Source organism: Diabrotica virgifera, chromosome 3, assembly GCF_917563875.1.
Source record: "Diabrotica virgifera virgifera chromosome 3, PGI_DIABVI_V3a".
Taxonomy (NCBI): domain Eukaryota; kingdom Metazoa; phylum Arthropoda; class Insecta; order Coleoptera; family Chrysomelidae; genus Diabrotica; species Diabrotica virgifera.
The window spans coordinates 38063488-38089344 of record NC_065445.1 but is presented as its reverse complement, the minus strand read 5'-3'; the positions used below and the strand labels follow the sequence as shown (position 1 = coordinate 38089344).

General features: G+C 32.2%; 1 protein-coding gene across 1 annotated transcript in view; it reads right to left on the bottom strand.

Moving 5' to 3' along the window:
• Positions 1 to 21754, bottom strand: part of LOC114326038 (facilitated trehalose transporter Tret1) — a 161824-nt gene extending 140070 nt beyond the window's left edge. The window contains exon 1 of the mRNA XM_028274241.2: positions 21407 to 21754. The gene's annotated coding sequence lies outside the window, so the exon portion shown is untranslated. The remainder of the gene's footprint in view (positions 1 to 21406) is intronic.
• Positions 21755 to 25857: the final 4103 nt, after the last annotated feature.

Genomic DNA, 25857 nt, shown 5'->3' with positions numbered 1-25857 from the left:
AAATATTTTTTTTTGCAAATCCGACCTTTTTTCGCAATTGTATTAACAATAAATGAGTATATCAAACTTTATAATACGTCATTTTAAGGCTTTTTCCATGATCTCAAAGATGTTTGTACTAAAAAAATCATTAGTTTCACTGTTTTCCGTTGATTTGAAAAAAAAAAGGGGAAAATGCCATTTTTTTGACAGTTAATTGTTTATAAATCAAAATGGCCGCCAGATCCTACGCAGGAAATAGTTACAATTTGTTCTTATAGGTATTACCTGTCGAAAAAACGCTTCAGTACCCTGGCTGCTGAAGCTGAAGTGTCACAAAGAGGGAATGTTTTTGGCTTATTACACTGGCCTATTTTATTATTGACAGAACAAGATTGGCGCACAACGTGATTATTAAAAAAAGGTACATCCTGAAGTGGTTCCAGCAAAAAAAGACTGCTATGGAAATTGTCAAATTCAAAACGGGTCCCGCCTGGATTCAAAGTTAATTTAAGGGGGTAGGCGCAAAATCTTGGTCCAATGCTATTCAAGTATTTTTGAAAACTTTAAACGCAGAATGAAAGATTTGATACATTATTACCGAGGGCCGAAAGTCGCTGAAAACTTCTATAATGTTTATTTGAATAAGTTACAGGGGTGAAAAAAAAAAGAAAATTTAGTGTGATTTTTAATTTCAAATATTGAATTTAAATAGCATTGGACCAAGATTTTGCGTTTACCCCCTTAAGAGATAAATAGTTTAGTGCTTCATTTGTTTCTGTAAACGTCACCGTTTATTATCAAAATTGTCACTATTTTAGTAGTAGGTACCTATATCTTTCAAAAGTATACAGACTTGTTTTGTCTTTATATTATTTGATGGATTAATGAAAAATGTTACAATGTTGAGAATTTTGCTTTAATCCTATTCTTATAGGTATTATAACAAGTGTATAGACAATACTTTTTATATAGAAAAATATACATTTACAAGCGTTTATTTGAAAAACACACATGTCCACTTTTCGCAGATTCGACTTTATGTATTCTTCTCATAGAATAGTAGTTTCTTTATCCAGCTGACACATTCAGTTGTGTAAAAATCCCAGATGTCCGGAGTAAACTATATAGAAGATTTGGATAGTTGTATAAAAACAACAGAAGTCTGGGAAGTTTTTATTGATTTGCCAAAATTTTATTTTTTGGACAAGTGTTGTTTATCAAATGAACGCTTCTAGTAAAAAAATACCAGACAGGTCTAAAACTTATGATTATGTCAAAAAACCAGAGTAACATTATGTTGTTTTATATGCCGTTAGAGTGAAAACTTAGTCTTCTTATGTTTATGTCTTCATGTATGAGGAAATCTTTTATTTGCAAAAGCTTTATTGTGTTTGAGGAGAATTATTTTCGAGAATCTTGTATAAATAACTAATATGTAATAATAGTCATAATATCAACAACTGATAATTATTACACAACATCTCTTCGTAACATGTGCATTGAGATAATGTCAGGTCTAGTTCTTTGTCTAGCTAGCCTTTATTTATTTATTCTCTAGTCTAGTCTATTTCATGAAAGGCTTTCTGTAGACAGTGCTATTTAAATATAAATATTTAAAAACTACTTATTGTGTTTATTATTACGTAGGTAAGTCTATGGAAACAAAATATTTAATGTTTTTGAAGGGGATTATTTTTGACAATATTAATATAGATAAATAACTATTTCATTTATTTGTTGGCAAAGTATTTGACAAAAATGTACCGGGTCGTCGTGGTACCTTGTGACTGAAAAACCTTTTACAATTTTTTTTTGGAATTATCCTGTAAACTGTTTCGAAGAATGGTCAAAAAAGTCATGACAACCATGATGATCGGTATCATCTGGACCGAATAAGGCGCTGAAGAAGAAGACATCATCAGATTTAGCTTGTAAAGGAACAATGAGAAATAAGTCAAATGCTCTCCCATCGATGGAGATTTAAGTAAACTGGAGGACTGGAGGCTGTTATGAATACCTTTATTCCCACAATTTCAAGAACTCTTTTAACTTCTTGTTTCTTCATATTATAAAGGTGGCTACAAGCGTGCACTTATATATATTATTTGATAATAATTGTCATGTAGACGGTTCAATTTTTTTCACTTCGAGTCTCATAAAGTCCTCCTGACGATTGAGAAGAACCATGAAATATACTTAGAGGAATGGTGAGTCCAGTATTACAAAGTCGTATCTATTATGAGCTTGGTGTATGAGATCGTTTTCGTCAATTTTGGTTCAGTCTCTTATATCCCTTAGTTCCTGAATACCGATTTCTTCTTTCTTCCTATACTCCATTTTCCTCAATAATGAGTAGTAGTTTTTTTAGAAACTTTTGTATACCCTGGTATACACACATAAACACAAAGCGGTAGGGTGATAATTCGATAGACCAATTAAACTGCAGGTTTTATCTGAGAAAACCTTTCTCATATAATAAATGTTGTTTAGATAAAGTAGTTTTACCATCAAAGGATTATTTCACTTGTTTGCTTTGTTTCAAAAACGTCACCTGATTCTTGGAAATGCATGACATTCGATCATGTATGACTTATTACTTATTCGTAGTTTTTGTATGAAATTGGTGAGAAGAAGCACTTACGAAGTGTTTTCCGAAGAGCCAACAAAGAGCTGGCACGTGGAGGATACTCTCCCTCGGAGAAGTCATCCCCGATGAACCACCCTGGGGATGCTACCCATTCTCACCGCGAATACACCTCTTAAGTCTGCTATTAATTAGCTCTCCATTTATGCCCTGCCCTATGATAATGGATAAATACGTAGATTTGGGCTGGCTAAAGTACCCTATTTACACTTGCGTCACTATTCTTCTGAAACAAGGTCTAAAATGGAGCTTATTTCAATAACGACGCAACTACCCTGTAGTGGCTTAGCACATAGTTACAGTTCTGCCACTTTTGTATCATCTGTACCCAGCATTTTAGAATTTATATTCGCAATAAACAGGAATTGACAAAATTTGCAGTTAGGTCATTCTTCTTTCTGACCGGCGCTATAGTCTCATTCGTTTCTTTTTGTGTACTGTTTTTTTTTAGTCGTCACAAAGTTCAAAAATAATCAGGTAAGAAAGCTGTGTGGTATCTACTAATAGTACGAGAATCGTGTGATCCACTCAATAAAAAACTTATAATAATGAAGAAAAAATTAATAAAATAATATATTTACTAAAACAGATTTAAGCGGATAAACCCAAAACTGCGTGACGATAATAATTCTTAAATTGACTTGAGTCATAAATGATTTATTATTTTTTTAATTAGGCTTTCACTAAAATTAATTAATAAATTATATTTTACTATCATTTTCTTTTCCTAAGAAGAGTATTCGTAGCGAGTGAAAAACTCATTTACACATCTAAAATTTAAATTAGCTTTTAACAAGAAAATTATAATTATTCAAGCTAAAATAGCCTAATAGATTTGTTAAAAAATAAAGGTTTATTTATAAATCAAAACCGCAGATTATTATGTCAATGAGTTACTAACCTCATTCCTATCAATAATATATACCGCTGCTATTAATCACATAGACAAAAGAAAACTGTCGAAAAGAACTTCTCTTCCATGGTGGAATGCAAATTCTAATTAAAAAATATAAAAACTCATTAGATAAAAATGAAACCTCACAAAACCTTAGAAAATATGATCCTTCTTCTTCATGTACAACACAAAGCGGTAGGGTGATAATTCGATAGACCACTTAAACTGCAGGTTTTATCTGAGAAAAACCTTTCTCAGATAATAAAAATGTTGTTTAGATAAAGCAGTTTTACCATCAAAGGATTATTTCACTTGTTTGCTTTGTTTCAAAAACGTCACCTGATTCTTGGAAATGCATGGCTTTCGATCATGTATGACTTATTACTTATTCGTAGTTTTTGTATGAAATTGGACAGAAGAAGCCCTTACGGGGTGTTTTCCGAAGAGCCAACAAAGAGCTGGCACGTGGAGTATACTCTCCCTCGGAGAAGTTATCCCCGATGAACCACCCTGGGGATGCTACCCATTCTCACCGCGAATACACCTCTTAAGTCTGTTATTAATTAGCTCTCCATTTATGCCCTATGATAATGGATAAATACGTAGATTTGGGCTGGCTAAAGTACCCTATTTACACTTGCGTCACTATTCTTCTGAAACAAGGTCTAAAATGGAGCTTATTTCAATAACGACGCAACTACCCTGTAGTGGCTTAGCACATAGTTACAGTTCTGCCACTTTTGTATCATCTGTACCCAGCATTTTAGAATTTATATTCGCAATAAACAGGAATTGACAAAATTTGCAGTTAGGTCATTCTTCTTTCTGACCGGCGCTATAGTCTCATTCGTTTCTTTTTGTGTACTGTTTTTTTTTCAGTCGTCACAAAGTTCAAAAATAATCAGGTAAGAAAGCTGTGTGGTATCTACTAATAGTACGAGAATCGTGTGATCCACTCAATAAAAAACTTATAATAATGAAGAAAAAATTAATAAAATAATAATATATTTACTAAAACAGATTTAAGCGGATAAACCCAAAACTGCGTGACGATAATAATTCTTAAATTGACTTGAGTCATAAATGATTTATTATTTTTTTAATTAGGCTTTCACTAAAATTAATTAATAAATTATATTTTACTATCATTTTCTTTTCCTAAGAAGAGTATTCGTAGCGAGTGAAAAACTCATTTACACATCTAAAATTCAAATTAGCTTTTAACAAGAAAATTATAATTATTCAAGCTAAAATAACCTAATAGATTTGTTAAAAAATAAAGGTTTATTTATAAATCAAAACCGCAGATTATTATGGCAATGAGTTACAAGCTCATTCCTATCACAATTAATCACAGTCATAAACAAAAGAAAACTTTCGAAAAGAACTTATCCATGGTGGAATGCAAATTCTAATAAAGTTATTAAAAAATATAAAACTCATTAGATAAAAATGAAGCCTCACAAAACTCTAGAAAATAATATGATCCTTCAAGAACTCCTTCAAGATCCTGAATGTTAAGAAAATACCTAGATGCAACAGTTATAAAAGAGTCCCGTTTTTATACAAAAATAAATTTGGCAATTAACGGCTTAGAAAAGTTTGCTTCACATTGGATAGAACTTTAAAAAGTTGTAGTTGACTACTTTACCAATTATACACAATTTGCGTGGACATTGGTAGTATGTACAGAAGATAGAACGAATATTATTTCTGCTGTAAATTCCAGACAAAAAAGGGGTGACGTACAAAATACTTACGTACGTGATGTACAAAACACGTCAATTGTAGATTTCTGTTTTTTGTATTTTTCAATTTTTATTGACCTTTCAGGTTAAGTAGACAAAATAAGTGTCATTGATATGAATTTTATCGCACTTAAGTAGTAGCTGTTGCTATTTAGTATTCTTTTAACTTAGTCATGTTAACATCATTAATACAAAGTATTGTAAAGTTATTCTAATCCAATACTCTATGGAATACGAAATACCATACCTATACACCTGAAAGCAAAAAAATCTACCCAAAAGTAAAATATGTTATAATTTTTTATTACGCTCTCTGTAAAATATTGAGAAGTTTTATATTATTGCAATGACACAATAGTTATTTTCCTAACAAGTGCAGAAAGTCATTCTTTTCCGCACGCGACTGCAGTTTGCCGAACGACGCGAAGCGGGAGTTCGGCAAGCAGTCGAGTGCGGAAAAGAGACTTACTGCAAGAGTTAGGAACAATATTTTTTCTAAGAGTCTTAAAAAAATTACAAAATCTTAATCAATTAATTTAATTAATATGAAAATACATACACAAATTAATTCTTTGACAAGGTTGTCAAAACCAAACTTTCAATATAATTAGTTAGCATGACGACGATCTTGGTTTCCATGACGATGATTCAAAACGACTGTTATTGTCTACCGATTTGACTTTCGAATATTATGTCAAAATAATTTTATTTCATCGAATTGTCGCGTTAATTTCATTAAAACAGGAACACAATAAGATATATTTGAAATAAATTTGTAAATAATATCTAAATATTAGTTTATTGCATGTATTATAATTACTTTAAGGCCATATTAACATATCTAAATTAACACGCGTGCGGAAAAGTAAAAACCGCGTGCGGAAAAGTAACACGCGTGCGGAAAAGTGAAACTTTCTAAACTAAAATGCGTGCGCGAAAGTAGACATTTTGGCACGCTCGTAGAAAATAGTATATTGTACAACAAGTGAGCAAAAAGACATATTTCTCACGAGCGCAGAGGCACTGCCGCAAATCAAGCGAGGGAGAATTATGTCATTTTCTCATGTGTTGTACACTGGACTTTTTCTATTAACTTCAGTTCATTACTTCAAACTTCAAAATTAAATAATTTAAGTGTTTGTAGGTATATTATATGCATAAATTGAAATAAAATAAAAAAAATCAAAAATGAATAACTATTTCCAATTTCGTTGCAAAACAAAAATACAGCCGCATCATATTCTAGTCCAATCAGAGAGTGCAGCAAGCACCTCTACCGGTTTCGAAACTTATTAGTCTCTCATCAGGAGGCACATAATATGCTGCTCTCTCTGATCCAACCAAAACAAACCCCGGCGTGCAGTCACGGATTACAACGAACGAAATGGCATAGATGACCTAGCGGCAACTTATAGCAAAAGACTAAGTTTTCAATCCAATGACATATAAAACAACATGTTACTCTACATCCCAAAAGACTGAAAACAATGGGAACCTTCTCTTCAATTTACAAATTGTAAAATTCCCTCATCTTCCTTAGTCTCAGCATCCGTTATGGCTTGCAAATTGTAGAAGCCTCGGAGGTGTAACCAGAGAAGGTTCCCATTGTTTTCAGTCTGGTGGGATGTAGAATAACATTATGTTGTTTTATATGCCATTAGATTGAAAACTTAGTCTTGTGAAATAAAATAAATATTATAAACATGTAGGTATTTAATATTCTTAAAATTTATCTACTTACGTTATTTATTTAAAATTCTAATTAACAGTTATTTTCGAACAGTTTTGAAAGGTAATTCCTGGTAAGTTTTGCTTAACACAGTTTATTTGACAAGATTAATTGTGTTTGTATAGTGCATGTTACCATGGAAACGGCGATCATATATGGAAAACCATAGGAGAACCCGTGAGAAAAAATATTTCTCACTGCAATGGCCGACTTTTCTCACTGCATGAGAAATTGTTCGTTTTGAATGTATGTACAGTTGAGTCCGCGAGTCTTTACCCGTGCGTCATTAATACCTGGCGAGATAAAACACATACTATTTATTTAGCATCATTCTCTTCCACGCATGAAATTAATGACAAACCAACTGCCGCCTGTTATTAAGTAAAGACACCTGTTATTTTTATGAACGACTTAGACTCAGTGCATTGAAAAGAGATAGGTACAAAGAAAGACGATTGGGGATGTCTTCACATATTTTAAGTACAATTTCTGACGTTTTGGTTTGTTTACTTTTGTGGCTGTCAGTTTGTTGAATTTTTTGCTGTTATTTTGTCGAATTTTTGCATTTTGAAGTTTTTTATAGTATACAAACAGTTGTTTTCACAACTAATTTTATATTGGAGTTAGAAATTTTGTAATAAGTTTATGTTATTTTACGATAAATTTTGACAACGTACAAAGCTAATCTCATTGTTGACACAGTTGAATGCTTGTGTGTAAGGTTCCGCCAAAGTGAATAAAATAACAAAAAGAAAATATGTTATCGAATTTTTTTATAAATTGTCTATTTATTTATTAATCAATGATAATAAAATAATTTATTAAGCTACTTCAAATGTAGCTGTAATTATACACCAAAATTTTAAAGCAAAACTTAAATTTGACATTCTATTTATTTGATAACGTCAAATTTTATACTATAACCCGTGATCGGAATAATATCCACAATCCACGTGCCGTTGCGTTTAGTAAATTTCCGACTTATTTCGTATGCTTTAAATGATGACGCACGGGTAAAGACTCGCTGACTCAACTGTAAGTAGTGAGAGAAGTTACACATTGTATAGCATCCATAGAAAAATAGTATATTGTACAACAAGTGAGAAAAAAGACATATTTCTCACGAGCGCAGGAGTTAAAATTCATCGAGGGAGAAATATGTAATTTTCTCATGTGTTGTACACTGTACTTTTTCTATAGATGCAGTTTTATCAAGAGTTCAAACTAGAAAATTAAATAATTAAGGTGCTTTTGGGTATGGTATATGCATAAATTAAAATAAAATACATATACAGTATGTCCCTGTAAGTTTTATCCATATGGAAAACTTTTTTATTATTAATTTTACGAAAAAAAGTTATTCTTCATAAAAAGCTCTGCATGGTCCAAAACCTAAAATTTAACCATCCAATATCAAATTTTTTGAATATTATACTAGGTATGTCAAAAAGTTTGAATTTCACTCAAGAGTAAAGTAGCTTTATTTTTCACAATATTGAAAATTGCTATTATGAAAAGTTGTTTGGAATTAAAAACTATATTCTAGTATGCAATTACATCCTTCTAATTGAAAATTATTTTTTTTATGGATAACATTATTTTCAGTTATTTCAATTCAGATAACTCTTTTATTATTAATTTTACGAAAAAAAGTGATTTTTAATAAAAAGTTCTGCATGGTCTAAAACCTAAAATGCAACCATCTTATGTCAAATTTGATCAATTTTATACGAGGTATGTCAAAAAATATGAATTTCGCTCAAGAGTAAAATACGTTTATTTTTCACAATATCGAAAATTGTTATTACGAAAAGTTATTTAGAATTAAAAACTATGTTTCAGTATGTAATTACATCATTCTAATTGAAATATTCTGAACTATAAAGGTACTTTTGACTTAAATTTATCTTTTTTTGACATACCTCGTATAAAATTGATAAAATGTGATATAAGACGGTTGTATTTTAGGTTTCAGACCATGCAGAATTTTTTATTAAGAATCACTTTTTTTCGTAAAATTAATAATAAAAGAGTTATCAGAACTTAAATAACTGAAAATAAGTAATGTTAGTTATCCAAAATTTCTCAATTTTTTTTTCAATTAGAAGGATGTAATTGCATATTAGAATATATATTTTAATTCCAAACAACTTTTTTTAATAGCAATTTTCAATATTGTGAAAAATAAAGCTACTTTACTCTTGAGTGAAATTCAAACTTTTTGACATACCTCGTATAATATTCAAAAAAATTGATATTTGATGGTTAAATCTTAGGTTTTGGACCATTCAGAGCTTTTTATGAAGAATAACTTTTTTTCGTAAAATTAATAATAAAAAATTTTTCCATATGGATACAACTTACAGGGACATACTGTATATGTAGAAATTTAATATTCTTAAAATTATATCAGTTATTTATTTAAAATTCTAATTAAGAGTTCTTTTTGAACAGTTTTGAAAGGTAATTCCTGGTAAGTTTTGCTTTAACACATTTTTTTGACAATAATAATTGTGTTTGTATTGTGCATGTTACCATGGAAACCGCAATCATATATGGAAAACCGTAGGACAACCCGTGAGAAAAAATATTTCTCATTGCAATGGCCGACTTTTCTCACTGCGTCAGGATTCACTGTTCATTTTGAATGTATGTAGTGAGAGAAGTTGCATATTGTATAGCATCCATAGAAAAAATATTTATAAATTTAGTAGCTACAGAACATAAGAAAGATAATTTAATATTGTATGTGATAAAACATTTTATGAATGAAAGTCATTATGTAATGAATATAAAAGTAAAATAACATAAAAAACTGAGTAAATCAAAATTAATACTGAGTATATCCTCCTCTGCGTTGTATTACGGTTTCCATGTGCGACCTTATTAAGTTTCTTACTGATTCCTAAAGAATCGCTTACCACTCGTCATCTAATGCAGTTTTTAGCTCCGCCACTCTGTCACTGGTGTTGGATTACAGACCAGAACTCTGCGTTTGAGCTTATCCAATAAGTGCTCAATGAGATTCATATCCGGACTTAATGAAGCTCAGTCCATTGTTGTTATATTGGTATTGGCCAGGTAGTCTTTCGTAATCCGCGCTGTATTCTATGGAGCGTTATCATGCTCTAGCGTGAAGCCTTCGCCCATGTAACCGGTGTAGGGAACAACATTGTCTTAGAAAATATCCGTAATGTAACGATCCGCTGTCAAACCTCCTCCGCGACTACCACTGGGCACGAACACAAGCTCTGTTTTGCCTTCTAAAGATCTTCTTCTTCTTCTTGGGCCACTCCTATCGGAGATTGGAAATCATCAAGGCTACCCTGACTTTGTTTACAGCTGACCTAAAAAGTTCATTAGTGGTGCAGCCAAACCACTCTCTCAAATTCCGCATCCACGACATTCTTCTACGGCCTGGATTCCGTTTTCCTTCTATTTTTCCTTGCATTATATTTTGAAGTAATGCGTATTTATGACCTCTCATCAGGTGATCCAAATACTCGAGTTTTCTTCGTTTTATCGTTAATAAAATTTCTGGGTCTCTTCCTATCCTTCGTATTACTTCAAGATTTGTGATTCTTTCAACCCAACTTATCTTCAGCATTCGACGGTAGCACCACATCTCGAAACTTTCAATTTTTTTTATGTTGTTCTGTTTGAGAGTCCAGGCCTCTACACCGTATAATAGCGTGTTAAATACGTAGCCACTTAGCATTCTTAATCGTAGAGGGATGCTTATATCTCTGTTGCAGAAGAATTTTCTCATCTTTATGAAGGTGGCCCTGGCAATTTCGATACGTCTTTTTATTTCATTGTTTTGGTCTCCAGTTTCGTTTATTAAAGTTCCCAAGTATTTATAACGTGATACTTTTTCAATTTGAATGCCGTTTATACTAATATGTACTGGTTGTGTCATGATTTTACTGAAGACCATATACTTGGTTTTTTTGATATTAATGTTTATGCCATAATTGTTGCAAGCAATATTTATGTTTCTAAGTAATCGTTGTAATTCTTCTACTGTTCTTGCAACTAGTACAGTGTCGTCTGCGTATCGAATATTATTTACAACCTCTCCATTGATTACGATTCCTTGATTTGCTTGCAAAAGGGCTTCCTGACAGATGCTTTCACTATATACATTAAATAGCAGTGGTGACAAAATGCATCCCTGTCTTACTCCTCTACGTATTTCTATTGCTTTTGATATCTCGTTTTCTATTTTGATGTTAGCTTTCTGATTCCAATATAAGTTGAGAATTATTCGCAGATCTTTATTATCTATGTCTTTTCTTTCAAGAATGTCTCTTAGCCTATCGTGGCGTACTCTGTCAAACGCTTTTTCAAAATCGATAAAACATGCATGTACTTCTTGATTAACGTCTAGGCATCTTTGTGTAAGAACATTCAAACCGAAGAGAGCTTCTCGAGTACCTAGTCCTTTTCTGAACCCCATCTGTGTATTACTAATATCTGACTCCAACTTTTGATAAACTCGGTTGTGGATGATTTTTAGAAATATCTTTAGTAGATGGCTCATTAAAGATATTGTTCGATGTTCTGAACATTCTTTTGCATTGGATTTCTTTGGCAGTGTAACGAATGTAGACAGCAGCCACTCTTGAGGTATAATACCAGTATTGTATACTGTGCTAAATAAGTGCAATATTATACCTATTGATTCATCATTCAAGAGCTTTAGTAATTCAGTAGGAACCTCATCGGGTCCATTTGCCTTTCCAGTTTTGGAATTTCTAAGTGCCATTTCTACTTCACATTTTAGGATTTCAGGTCCCGTTTCACCATTTACCTTGTCAATGTTATTTCTGTTGTCCTCAAACAATTCTCTTATGTATTCACTCCATTTATTAATTTTTTCTGTTAAGTCTACAATAATATTTCCGTCTTTGTCCTTAAGCAAACTTATTTGATGTCTTGTTTGGGTTCCTGTAAGTTCTTTTACTTTTTTATGTATATTGAATGTGTCATACTTTCTTTCATAGTCTTCCATTTCTACACATTGTTCTTTAATCCATGATTCTTTGGCCTTCTTTGTTATTTGCTTTATGTTATTATCAACCTCTCTGTATTTTTCTGAATTATTCTTCAATTTGCGTCTTTCATCCATTAGTTCTAGTATGTCTGGTGTCATCCACACCTTATGTTTCTTTGGAGCTTTGGTTAGGTGTTTCTTTCCCGTAGTTCTTATTATAGTGTTTATATACTTCAGTTTTTCATCTATGTTGTCTGTTCTGCGGATTTGGTTTTCTGCTACACTGAGGTCGGTGTTGATTTCTTCGCGCACTGTCTTCTAAAGATAAAGTACCCCAAAGTATACACGAATTACCACCATAAATAAATGTCTCGACATTGCATCACTGGTCAAATCATTCCCCGGGCCTCCGATAGACGTGTTGTCTTCCGTCGTTGCTTTACAAGCACATTCGACTCTTATCAGAGAAGAAAACTCTGCAGCATTGACCAAGGTCCCAACTGGCGTATTCTCGGGCAAACTGAAGTCGAGCTTGTTTCTGACGTGCGTTCAAATTGGGCCGTGTGTTAGCACGTCTGGGAGTCAAAGTGGCAGCCTTAAGCCTTCTCCTAAGTATCCACTGAGTGACGGTGACACCTCGAACATTCATCAAGGATTATTGAAGCTCAACTCTTGTCACGTGACGATTCCGCAAGGCACTCAGTCGGCATTACACGTCGCCGACCCGAATCTAGTATCGACTGTAAACCCTTGAGACTGCAGACTCCGCCATAAGGAGGCGACGGGCGACAGTCTACCTGGACCCCATTTTGTAAAATATTCACTTGCGAATATGCACATCAAAGTGAACACACATGCCAACGTTTAAAAAGCGACTGAGACGACCACCGGCAAATTCATACAGGTCTACATGGTGTATAACATGCCCGTTACTATGTTTGCTACATTCCCTATGCCGTACAGAAGAAGACAACTTTTACAACACGTTGCCAATTTGCATAAAGTAGGGATGGGAAAAACTTGCCGGTTTTTTACTACGCAATAATCGGTTTTACCGGTTGTTTTTTTGTCCCGGTTATAACCGGTTTATTCATTTTAAAGTAATAACCCGTGAAAAACCGGATAAGTGAAAAAATTATGAATTCAGAAAAAGAAAATGGGAAAATTTTTACTTCCACACGCACGAATGAGAAATTTTAAGCTGACCGAAACCGATTTGACAACATTGATGACTGATTTCTATGCTGATATGGATTGATATCGATTAGAATGGAGTATCGCAAACTAAAGCTCAATATAAATGTAACCTGTTGGGTATTGGCTATTGACTAAAAAACCAAAAATCGGTTTTTGGAATAACCGGTTTGTTTGACCGGTTATAAACGCCAGGTTAAACCGTAGATGAAAAAACCGGTATAACCAAAAACCGGTGTTTAGTCAACAACCGCCATCCCTAGCATAAAGCAATAATTATTTTTTGGAAGCTTTATAATAAACAATATTTTTTGCATTAGTTGTTTTAATTCAAAGAACTCAACACGCAATTACTAAGCATAAATTACAATTCATCGAGCGAGTCGATTTTTTTGATCTCAAGTGTAATTCAATGTAAAGTAGAGATCCATATTACTGAATGAAAAAAAAATAATATATGAAAGCACCATAATAGTGAATACCAAAAATATTTGTTACATGAAGCATATTAAAAAAAGACAATATTTAATAATTATTTATTAATTATTAAACGATGAAACACGCAATCTTTAGACTGTATTTAAAAATAAAAACATGTATTATGTAATTTAAAGAACATAAAATAATATTGGCTATAAATGTGTTAAGCAAATTATGTAGAAGCTTAAATTTTTTCGTCGTTGAAGTTAACAGATGGTTTTATGGATTCAGGTGGAGAAAAACATGGTAAATTAAACAATATTAATTATTATGTGTCTAAATTGAAATTACATGAACAAACGTACCGGTAACGTAAAACGTACGATTTATAAAAAAAAAGAATGTGTGTGTACTTTGTACGCACGTAAGAAGTTATACTTCTATTTCTATTATATAATTTCAACGAAATAAATAAAAGCAAAGTAAGAAGCAAACTTTCCATTAATTCTATTGGAAATGCGGATAACAGTGTCATCTTAGCCTAAAATATTGGAGATCTTCATAGGCTGATGACCAGAATAGCGGAGTAACAACAAGAATACGGTCTAATGAACGTTGAATGCGGTATGAATGAAAAAACTGGAATCATTCGAGCTGTGAGTGTACAGATTACACATAAAAAAATAAGAGGAAAAAAGAAGCCAACTATAACAAATGAAAATTTGGAGTCGTCCATGTTTAAAACTTAAAACAACAAGTTATGAGCAAAATGTATCCAAACTTTCTAAAATCATGTAAAGTCAACGCTTCCATTGAATTTGTGTGCTCAAATGTATGTACTTATGGTATTGTTATTTTTTTCTTTTAAATACAAGTTACATTGTTTAGTAAAGTTTAAATTTTCTGCTTGCATAACCATCCAAAGCCATCGCCCCCATTACATTTATTTGCTCAATTGTTTGTTATTGAAGTAAAAGTTAGTGTTATAAGTAAATATTTAATTGTCTTAATTTTTCATTTTATTAATGGTGTAGGCGCAAAATTTCGCGCCAATGTGATTTAAATGCATTCATGTTTTTTTCGAATCATGAGAAAACTATTGAGTATTTTTGAAAATTTTAAACGCAGACAAAATGGACAAAAAATTACTATAAAAAAGACTAAATTTTGTAGGTGATAGTAACAAAAAAAAAAACAAATATACAAACATACATGTGGGAGATGTAAGTACCGACACAAAGGGTTGAAAAACACAAATGAGTATCTGTGAACCTGGATTTTAGAAAATAATGATCAAATAACTGAAATTATGGCCAGGATAGAAATAGCAAGAAAAGAAAAGGGTTTGTAAAAATGAAAAAATTATCTGCAATAAATACCTTAGATTAGAACTGATAGTAAGAGCGCTCAGATGTAAAGTAAGATTGATAATACAGGGAAAGACAAGGAGAGGAAGGATTATGGGAAGAAGGAAAGTTAACCGTTAAGTACTAACATCTTAAATCAATGGCGTAAACACTAACTAACCGCCTGACAGAGGGATTTAACATTTTAGTGGTAATTTTTTTTTTGTTAAATATTTTAATGCAAAAAAATATCTCGATGACTTACTGAAAGTATTGATTATCTAAAAAACACAGTAATTAATCTATTTTTTCTGTATTTATTAAAATAAAAAACATTATAACAAGAATGGAAGGATTGTTTGTGTACCTTTTTACTCCTGAAAAAAAGTGTGATAAAAATGAAACAAATCAAAGAATCTTAATAAAAATTTATTATCGAGTTAAACAAAGAGTAAGAAAAGTGAAAATAAAAAGATTTTTAAAAAATGTTAAAACAAAAAAAAACTGACAGGTACCTACTATACTTAGTACAGTGTAGCAATGGTAGTCAGTGGCAACATTTTCATCATAAAATGATTTCACTTCACTTATGTCGTCTTCTACCTCATCAAACCATGTCAAAAGAGTTTCCTCCAGTGGCGTAACAAACTCCGTCGGGGCCCCCCCGCAGAATTTGAAATGGGGCCCTTTTAACCCGGGAGCAGTCGCGCCGTTAGAAAAAATCCAACTTTTTATCATTTTCCGTGATAACTTAATGAAAAATTTTGCAACATAACTTTCCACTTGTAAGTGCCTCGAAGAAGGTTGTAGTAATACGTAGGATTTTTTTTAAATTTTTTTAAATTTTATTTTAATTTTTTTTTTGTGAAATTTATGGCTTTGCTGGGAACCAATTAGTTTTAAAATTGTTAGAAACAGATATTTTTAACATAACAAGCAAACAAAAATATTATAAAATTGAAATTTGTTTTAAATTCGTATTGTTAGATTTTGTTCTACGCGCGACTGCTTACGTGACAGAAGTGAGCGCGACTGCTTCCGCGTTAAACAATTACTAAATACGACTTATTTAACAAAAACTTTTTTGTGTTAGCGTTATCATTCACGGTTCATAACAACTTACATTTCTCATCTTTATTGGTATACAAACCCATTCCAAATAAACAACTTCTTTTGTTGTTTTCTGTACAACTTACCTATTTTACAATACATTTAATAACCAGCTTTAAAAATAGTAAATGTTAAAACAATTCTTTCTTGATTTCTTATACAGTGTGTTTGCGTAGCTTGGAACCTACGGGAAACTTTTTTATTACATATCTATATTACGAAAAAAAGTTATTCTTCATAAAATGCTCTGCATGGTATAAAACCTAAATTGCAATAATCAGATATTAAATTTTATTGATTTTATACGAGGTATATCAAAAAATATTAATTTCGCTCAATAGTATCTATACCACCTTTATATTTTACAATATTGAAAAAGTTTATTATAAAAAGTTGTTAGCAATTAAAAACTATGTTTAAATATGCAATTATATGATTCCAGTTGAAATATTGTGAACTATAAAGGTACAGAGAAAAATTCATATTTTTCGACATACCTCGTATAAAGTTGGTAAAATGTGATATATTACGATTGAATCTTCGTTTTGAGATAATGCAGAGCTTTTTATAAAGAATCTGATAAGAATTTTATAAAGAATTTTTTCGTAAAATTAAAAAATTAATAATAAAATAGTTATTATAATTGTAATAAAATGATGTTGGTTATCGGTAATTTGAGAAATATTTGGAAAAATTAATTTTCTTATTTACAAGGATGTAATTACATATTAAAATTAAAATCGTCAATTGTTAAATATAAAATTGCTTTATCCTTGAGTTAAATTCCTATTTTTTGACTTACCTCGTATAAAATTGATAAGCTTTGATATCTAATGGTTTATATGGATTATTTTGTATCTCAGATTTAAGACCATTCAGAGCATTTCTTGAAGAATAACTTTTTTCGTAAAATTGATAATAAAAATATTTCCCATATGGTTCGAAGCCACGCAGACATACTGTAAAGTGCTCAAAAAAATTTATTTTGAATTTTCAAATTGTAATGTCTGACAAGGGCCGTAACTACCATTGGGGCAACCGGGCAGTGCCTCGGGGCCCCCGGCGAAGGGGGCCCCGTGATTGTAATCGCGTTATACTGCCTATATATAGTCAATATAACGCGATTAAAAACCTACATTATAGCCGAAGAATGTAAGTAACATTATATGTAGTATATTTTTTTAACAGAAAAGATGTTATATTGATGGTAAATATTTAGCTTAAAATAATGTGATTTCAATTTTTTTTTGTGTTGGTCAACTAAAATAGCAATATGTAGGTAGGTATAGGAAACTTTAGTCATGGAGTACATTAAAATGCGTTTTCAAGTGGTTAAATATCAATTTTCCCGGACTCCTTCTGCTGGGTGATTAACCCCAGACCCCCTGGTAGGGGCCCCCAACATCGTACTTATGGCCCTGATTTAATGACATATTCGAGTTCAGCATAATCACAAAGCAAATAGAAACATTTTTGAACAAAGTAAAATAATGAATTCACCGATATCTTTTAAAATTATTTAATGTAAAACAGTTTTATTGTTTAAAGAATTAATAAACAATTAGTGGCATCTGTGTGTAGAACTTTTCACTTTAAGATAAGATATATAAACTAACAAAAAATGTTTTAGAAAAATATAAGCTTGTTTGATTTTTTCCGAAACCGAAACAATGCAAGTTTTTCTACATTGACTCCCCTAAAGCGTAAGTGTTATAATTTCCTTATCTTACCGTTTATCTGTTGAGAGATTGTCCAATGATTACACAAGAAAAGTCGTAAATAATTGTTAAATAAATGCGTACCAAACTGATGCAAATATAACCGTAAATCAACACAAACATAAATAACATTCAATGCAACCAACCAATATGAAATTACTGGCGATAATATTGTATCGAAATACTAAAAGTAGGTAAAGAACAGAGGGAAAGAAAACCCATTTTTAGATTTAAAAATATTGTTCTTAAATTCGGCAAATTGCAATTCTAATATCTTTCAATAGTCACGTACAAAGCATTATATAGTTTATTGTCGCTGCCATAAAATTTCGGTAGGCCGGAAGGGATTAAGTTTTTAGATATTATGAGATGATTCACTTGGCAAATACGTTCAAGTTAGAAATTTTTACGTTTTTAAATTTTTACGTCTGTTTAAAATTAATTTAAACAGACAACGTAAAAATAATACAACAATAACAGATTTTTACATAATATCAGATGACAAGATGGGGCCCTTAAGCGATTGGGGCCCCCTCGCAAGCTTCATGCTGCGGGGCCCTCTGTTACGCCCCTGGTTTCCTCAGAGTGTTTATTCCCTTATTTGATGTTTTTTTACGAACTGGGGCACATTATGTGTAATGACGAACTGGGCACAAACACTAACACCCCGTCTATTAGACGGAAATCACACTTTGAGCCTAAATATCTTTCGAATAACAACCTGTGCCGAATTCAATACTACTAAAGAACAACCCAACTTGAAAAGTCATAAATGAGCGACCTTAAAATTTTTTAGGAAGGGAAATATCCCACTTTCGACAAGCGATGCCGTCGGAGAGACGGGGTGTTAGTACTTAAGGGTTAAAATAGCTTTGACATGTAGGTAATGAGGAGACAGCGATCATAGGCGTAACCAGGGGGGTTTGTGGGTTATAACCCCCCCTCAGAATTTTTAGAAAATTCTTATTTTAAAATTGTAAAACTTTAAAATATAGCGTTAACAATATCACAACTATTTTAGTCTTCAATTTTTCTAGGAAAAGGAACCTCAGCTCAGGTAAAAATCATGAAGCACAAAATTTTATAAAAATCTAGATTGTTTACAAGCGCCAAAATAGATAATATTATATGTAGAGTTGTCTGTGAATTTTTTTTCTGTCGTGTTCAAATAATGAAGCTTTTTGCGTGTTTTGTTTTTTTTTTATTAAGAAAAATTAAATGAAAATAATATAATTTATAAGGTTATTATATAATAATATAATTAAATAATAATAATTCAATTAAATAATATAATATAATTTACCTATAGGTTTTTTAGGGGGGTTCTTTTCCTTTTGGTGAAGTATGGCAAACGTATTACGTAGAATTCTAACTTGATTTAAAGATATCAAGAATGATTGTTGTGTTTCTCGTTATGAAATATAACAACCCTTGTTGTTAGATGTAATCACTTCTAAATTCATATACTTATTGAATATTTTTTTAATAATGACTTAACGCATGAATTCGGACTTTATTTTTGTAATCAACATAAGGTAAACGATCCTATTTTCAGCACTACCCCAATTATCGGCAGTAATTCTACATAATCGAAAAAAATAAGAATTCTTGCGCGTGACTGTTGAACGAAAGTATTTCACTAATTTATAAGAACCTTTATCCACGCGTACGAAAAATATGTCAATTGTCAGACGAAAACTGTAATCACAACATTTAAAAATATATTGGCCTGTTGGCGCCAAGCTCTCATGGGAAGTGTTTCTTATTGTTAGTGTTAAGAAACAGCTAAGGTATAGAATGCTATAATTTGTGATTAAAATTTCGAATAACCGTTTTATTAAGTTTTATGTGTTGAGAAATAGTTGATTTTGATTATTTGTTGGCCAAAAACTGTTTTTCTATAGCTTTTTGCAGTATTTTGAGGGTGCCGATAATAGGTACCTACGTAAATATTAACAGATGATCCAATCATCGGCTGGAGTGCCGATAATTGGTTATATGCATTATACTCTATTTATGTTGATTTTAGCGTCATCTTTTAACTTACTATGACAAAAATGTTTGGTCATTATATGCAATAAAAATCGATGATTCTCTGTACCAATTTTCGGCATCCCATATCTATACTAGAAATAGCCATATAATTTGACCAAGTATAACACTGCCGATAATCCATGACTATACGTGCCGATAATTGAAAATTCTTTGTTTTAGACTAAAATTAAGAAATTAATAATGTAAAAGAAAAAAATAGAATTCAATATTCTTCAGAAGATATAAACAAAACTGTTGTAACTGTTCAGTCAGGAATGCCATTTAAAACAGCTGGCAAATTGTATAAGGTACCTAGATCGACTCTACAGGATAAAGTAAACGGTAGAACTTCTTTAGAGAAGAAATCTGGACCAGGGATCACACTAACAGAAGAAGAAGAAAACCTACTGATAGCATTACTATTTCGGATTGCAGGCTGTGGATTTCCTGCAACAAAAAAGCAGTTGTTGGATAGGCAGTTTCAATGATATATTGAAATAAGGACTTTTTTAGAACATACAAACAATCTCAGTGGCAACAATATTACAAGAAAATAGAAGAAAAGAAAAACAAGAAGAACAGCTAAAAATGTAACGGAAAGAAAAGCGCATCAAAAAAAAATTGGAAAACGAAAAGAAAAAAAAGTTGCACAAACCTTTAATAATAGAATTTCTAATCGCAAGACAAAGATTAAATTGAATAATGTCACGAAGGCCCGTTTTCCACACCAGAAGAGGAAAATGAAAAGGAAATGCTTGTGTCAATTACTACTAAAATAAAGTGTGTTTAACCCGCGAGTAGTCGCGACGTTAGATAGAATCTCACATTTGATCCCTTTTCGCGATAACTTGATGAAAAATTTTGAAATTTTGGAAAAATTTTGAAATTTTGGAAAAATTTCGTAAGTGCCTCGAGGAAGGGTGTAGTAATGCGTAGGAATTTTTCTTCTTCTTCTTCTTCTTTTTGTGGAATTTATGGCTTTGGGAAGAGCCAATTAGCTTTAATAATTGTTAGAAATAATATGTATTTACATACAATAATTTATTTACTTCAATAGTATCTAAGTAAATATTTAGGTAAGTATCTTATACAATAATTATTAAAATTTTGGGTATCTAGTTCATGCCGAAAAAAGGATCCTTGATATGCCGAAAATTAGAGCATGAATTTAATTTAGAATGCCGATAATGGGGACTTAAACACTTTTCATTTTATTAATTTTTTAAATATTATGAGTTTGTTTTAGGATAAAGTAAATATTCTGTGTGTAATTGTGATATATTTTATTAACCAAAACAATAATCTGAATACACTTTATTCAGCTAATTTGGTTACTAACCTAATTAAAATGAAGCTCCATTGTGCTTGACGTGCTAAAGGTGCCGATAATAGGTACGTTTACCTTAAGACCTCCTAAATATTAATCTATAGATATAATATACCTATGTACATAAGAAAAAAGATATACTGTGACACATAATTTTTTAAATCATGAAAGATGGAAGAATGGAAGATTTCGGTATTCCATATTAAAAGGATCATAAAAAATTGACTGTCTATTCAAAAATAAAAATAATGTTAATAACTCACCACTTCCAAATCCTACTGTTTCATACACAATCAGAACAATATCATCACAAACATGAGCACTGTATATCTAACCACACATACGCACTCTAAACAATGAACCAAGCGAGTAACATGAAAACATCAGCTTTACTATCGACTTCCCTACGTCGGTTCGACAATCAGCTGTTCGCAGACTATCGCATCGATTTATGACAGGAGACCTAAATATCTTATGGAAGAATGTACAGTATTGACTCGACCGTACGGTGCATTTCTGGGGGTTAGCTGGGATTCAGCCGGTACGTTCTAGACTGCAACTGGCGCTCGGTATGTCCGATGTTTTCGGAAAGGGCAAAGTTCTTTCACTCCTCGAGAGCGCACAATGGGAATTATTTTCGTGCTGAAGGTGGGTAATTTTGTGATAGATATAGCGCCAGAGATTAGAGGGGAAGTGGAACTGATTAAGAATGTAAATAAAAGTTTTGTGTAATTAGGTCGAGATGATGCAATTCTGACAGAAATATGCTGTAACATTTTTTGATTTAATTGATACAAAAAAATATAAAGAACACATGGCTGAGAAAAATATAAAAATCTTTCCATAGTGTTAAGGCCCCGTCTCACCATCAAATAATTGACAGTTATTTGATCAAACTTGACAGTTAGTGACACAAACTATACATACTAACTGTCACTTTGTGTCACTAACTGTCAAGTTTGATCAAATAACTGTCAATTATTTGATGGTGAGACGGGGCCTTTATAGACGAAGCGATAAAGCACTAAAATCGGCCTTACCACGGAAAAAAAGGACAAGACGGATCTTAATAATTCTTTTTGCATTCGATTCGTGAATGTTCCAGGAAACTTTGTGAACCGGAGCCATGATATAATATTGAAAAACTGCATACAAAAAAAGTATTCTAGGTACTAGTACACTTTAGAAGACCAAAAATAATTATTTTTTTCAAGAATTTTTTTCTCAGAACCCTTATTAAAAATAAACATAAAACTTTTTACATATTATTATCTAACTCTTAGAGAGTACAAAAGATATATCTTTTTTCATTTATACACGTACACTAATATTGTAGAGGGCTCAAAAGTCGAGGCCTCGAAAAATGATGGCGGACAGTTAATCTCAGGATTGGGATATCCTGAAATAAAACAAGAATGTGTGTGTACTTTGTACGCACGTAAGAAGTTATACTTCTACTACATATTATGTGATTTTTAAGACAATACCAAAAATTTAAAAAAATAAAAGAATAAAACGCACACAAACACATTGAAAAATGCCACAAAGAAAAATTGATTTCTGAACGATAATAATTGTTGGCAAAAATTTTAAATACGCATTTTCTGAAAAAAAAATTATATAACCAATATACTTACAATCATAACATGCATAAAAAAATAAAAAAATAAAACCTGCATCGGGAATTGAACCCGTGAATTTCGTGGCACTTTGATTCGTAATCGAAGCGTAGACTCACTCGTCCAATCCCACATTATTTATCATGTGGAAAAAAACGGTAACTGAACGTTTTACTGTTTAACAGTTGTTTTGAAAATTAAATTATGTAGTTTAAATTTTGTGGAAGAAAATATAAAAATATAAAAAAAAAACAGTAAGAAAACAATATCTTAGATGAAGATTGGTAGAACTTCTGTTGGTAATCAAATTAAGTATGTAAATCAAAGCAGTACATACCTACTAGATAAATAAATCTACGCCAAAAAATCATAATTTAAAAATAAAAATCGAACCTAATTTGGGATTTCTCTCTAAAATCCGCATTCTTGAGAAAATAAATGTATGTATTTCAACCTAATCCAAATGTATAATTACAATATGATTATAATAAAAACTACTTACCAAATTAGAATGAGTTTTCTTTGTCCAAAATAGTCCAAAAGTCCAAAAATATAGGTATATGAAAACCATTTAAAAAGGCAGTATAACTATTAACTAACTTTTGTTTGTTGTTTCTTTTCACACAAATTTTAAAACGCAACAACCATAAATAATCTAACTACAGCTGTGCCACAGCCGCCATATTGAATAATTTTTGACATGTCATTTGAACATCCAATCAGAACAAAGTTATAATGCGCATGCGCCCGGTCGCTAGGTTTTACCATATAAAAAATTCACCCTCTATCGCCGGTAAAGAAGTATAACTTCAAAAATCGTACTGCATTTGAAAAAGGAAGGTTTCTTACGTGACAATTTACCAAAATTTGACCAAAAAATAAAAAATAAATATTGTTTAACCATGAAAAACTGAAGAAAAACGGGCGATTTTTTCACAAATTTTTTTCAAATTTCCGTAAAATCTTTCTTTTGCAGAATTTTTCACTAACAGTGGTAAATTGTCACGTAAGAAACCTTCCCTTTTCAAATGCCGTACGATTTTTTTGTTTGAGAGATCCCAATCCTGAGATTAACTGTCCGCCATCGGAACTCCTTTTTTTTTCGATGCCTCGACTTTGGCGCCCTCTACAATATAATAAATGAAAAAAGATATGTTTTTTGTATTCTCTAAGAGTTAGATATTAATATGTAAAAAGTTTTAAGTTCATTTTTTATAAAGATTCTGCGAAAAAAAATCTTGAAAAAAATGCTTATTTTTGGTCTTCTAAAGTGTACTAGTACTTTAAAGTGCATCTCAAACAGAAAATAAAAAAAATGTAGAACTCGTCAATTATTATCGGCGAAAATGAGTTCAATTTTGTTACTCGGGGGTTTTTGGGGTCGCTGAAAACGAATATGACGTCAAAAGTGATCTCCGGAGTACCTGTTGCCAAAGGTACCTACTGTTTACCTCGTCATTAAAATTCATTAAAAAATTAGTCAAAAATCATTACTCGGGGGTTTTTGGGGCCGCTAACGACGAATATGACATCGGAAGTAATTTCCGGAGTACCTGGTGCACAGGGTACCTACTTTTTACCCCGTCTTGTGGAGTTTTCGGCAAACAATTTATTAAAAAATTAGTCAAAAATAATTACTCGGGTGTTTTTGGGGTCGCTTACGACGAATATGATATTGGAAACGATCTCCGGTGTACCTGGTGCCCAGGGTACCTACTGTTTAGCTCTCTTATGGAGTTTTCGGCAAAAAGTTTATTAAAAAATTAGTCAAAAATAATTACAAGGGGATTTTTGGGGTCGCTAAAGACGAATATGACATCGGAAGTGATCTACGGGTATCTACTGTTTACCTCGTTTTCTGGAGTTTTCGGCAAATTTATTAAAAATTAGTCAAACATCATTAGTTACGAGATAAACAGTAGGTACCCTGGGCACCAGGTACACCGGAGATCGCTTTCAATGTCATATTCGTCGTAAGCGACCCCAAAAACACCCGAGTAATTATTTTTGACTAATTTTTTAATACATTTTTTGCCGAAAACTCCACAAGACGGGGTAAAAAGTAGGTACCCTGTGCACCAGGTACTCCGGAAATTACTTCCGATGTCATATTCGTTGTTAGCGGCCCCAAAAAACCCCGAGTAATGATTTTTGGCTAATTTTTTAATGAATTTGCCGAAAACTCCATAAGAATTAGGTACCCTGGGCACCAGGTAATCCGGAGATCGCTTCTGATGTCATATTCGTCGTAAGCGACCCCAAAAACACCCGAGTAATTATTTTTGACTAATTTTTTAATAAATTTTTTGCCGAAACTCCACAAGACGGGGTAAAAAGTAGGTACCCTGTGCACCAGGTACTCCGGAAATTACTTCCGATGTCATATTCGTTGTTAGTGGCCCCAAAAAACCCCGAGTAATGATTTTTGGCTAATTTTTTAATGAATTGGCCGAAAACTCCATAAGAAGTAGGTAGCCTGGGCACCAGGTAATCCGGATATCACTTCCAATGTCATATTCGTCGTAAGCGACCCCAAAAACACCCGAGTAATTATTTTTGACTAATGTTTTAATACATTTTTTGCCGAAAACTCTACAAGACGGGGTAAACAGTAGGTACCCTGTGCACCAGGTACTCCGGAAATTACTTCCGATGTCATATTCGTTGTTAGCGGCCCCAAAAAACCCTGAGTAATGATTTTTGGCTAATTTTTTAATGAATTTGCCGAAAACTCCATAAGAAGTAGGTACCCTGGGCACCAGGTAATACGGAGATCGCTTCCAATGTCATATTCGTCGTAAGCGACCCCAAAAACACCCGAGTAATTATTTTTGACTAACTTTTTAATAAATTTTTTGCCGAAAACTCCACAAGACGGGGTAAAAAGTAGGTACCCCGTGCACCAGGTAATCCGGAAATTACTTCCGATGTCATATTCGTTGTTAGAGGCCCCAAAAAACCCCGAGTAATGATTTTTGACTAATTTTTTAATGAATTTGCCGAAAACTCCATAAGAAGTAGGTACCCTGGGGACCAGGTAATCCGGAGATCGCTTCCGATGTCATATTCGTCGTTAGCGACCCCAAAAACACCCG